The sequence below is a fragment of the Etheostoma spectabile genome, chromosome 20 (genome assembly GCF_008692095.1).
Source record: "Etheostoma spectabile isolate EspeVRDwgs_2016 chromosome 20, UIUC_Espe_1.0, whole genome shotgun sequence".
In the NCBI taxonomy this organism is placed as follows: Eukaryota; Metazoa; Chordata; class Actinopteri; order Perciformes; family Percidae; genus Etheostoma; species Etheostoma spectabile.
Genome location: NC_045752.1, coordinates 25667918 through 25669508, shown reverse-complemented (window position 1 = coordinate 25669508; position 1591 = coordinate 25667918).

The window sequence follows — 1591 nt, the reverse complement described above, 5'->3', positions numbered from 1 at the left end:
GACACACAAAGCATTTACATTATAAATAAATAAAATTTCAAATAATAAAAAGAAATAAATTTGCATTCCTAAATCGCAAAAAGTATAATTGCATATTGCCCTTGGCCCCTAAAGACAGCCCCTTATAAGATATTTAAGTGCACAGTTATTGTTAAATAACAAATAAGATGCACAGATGTATTGCACAGATATGTTATGAGTCGTAGTTATGCCGTGACACCGATGGATGGAGAGCAGTCCTGCAGTAGCCAACGTTTCGGGACTGATTGGAGGGAATTGCTAAGAGAAAATGATGTTTAGCCATGTATCCAGCAGATTTAAAAAGCTACTGCTACTGTATTGTGTGAACAGTTAACTTCATCTAACATTTTATGTGGTGTTTCGTCCTCCTACTTCATGGAAATCCTGCCATGCCATGAGACAGTCGTTGCTGATATATCTTGATCTATTAAGAAGTTTTGGACTGACCAGTATTACCTTCATGTCTTTAGGCCTTAATGCAAAGAGCAATAAATATGTTCCTAACCCCCCTAACCCTATCGGGCACGGTTATGTTATGCTATCGACAAAATGTGTCCATAGAAAGATGGATGGACGGACAGACAGACAGACAGGCAGGTGGACGGATGGAGGGACGGACGGCTGGCAGACAGACAGACAGACAGACTGACAAACAGGCAGGTGGACGGACGAATGGGAAGGTAGGCGGATGGACGGACAGACAGACAGACAGACAGACAGAAAGACAGACAGGCAGGCAGGCAGACGGACAGGCAGGCCGGCGGACGGATGGGTTGACGGACGGACAGACAGACAGACATCTGATAAAGTACTCAAAACCTCTTCTGCGGTTGTGCCGCTGCAGTAAGGTGTCTCCAAGACCACATTTTGCCACGATGACACACACAGACTCACAAAGTGAAAACAATACCAGCGTCGCTGTCAAAGCTGGCAAAAATGCTATGATCTCTATAGGGATTTTGACTGGGTGTTAAATGAGCATATTTTGCTTTGCCTTTTTGATTGACAGGACTGGCAGCCTTTCATCCTCACATAGTGGTAACTGGTAAAACCGGATAAACCCAAAACCAAGTTTCAAATTGTCTCTTCAGTCAGCTGTCCCATATGGGATGTCACTAATGCTGTGTCCCTGTTTGTTTGCAGTCAGTGATTCAAACATGCACTGCTCCTGCTTAGTGGGAAGTATTTCCCTGTTTAATCCAACCAATGCATCACAAGGCTCCAGGTTTTCATTCCGACCAAACACTACAACAGCTGATTTCATTATTGAACACCACGCAGGAGGAACTAATGACTAAAACGACTCTGGATGGCACATGGTTGGAGACCACTGCTTTAAACTCAGTTAGGAATCTATTTCTCATACAGTAAGTGCATTCACTTTAGAGCTGGCCAAAAGTCCTCTGAGTTCAGCCTTTGTCCCTCTTCCTGGAGTCCAGATGTGATCCCAGCTGGACATGAACATTAACCAGCCCATACTGCCTCCATGTGACACACACATCACTGGCATGCCAAAACCCTTGGCCCTGTCACACAACACAAACACACACACACACACACACACACACAC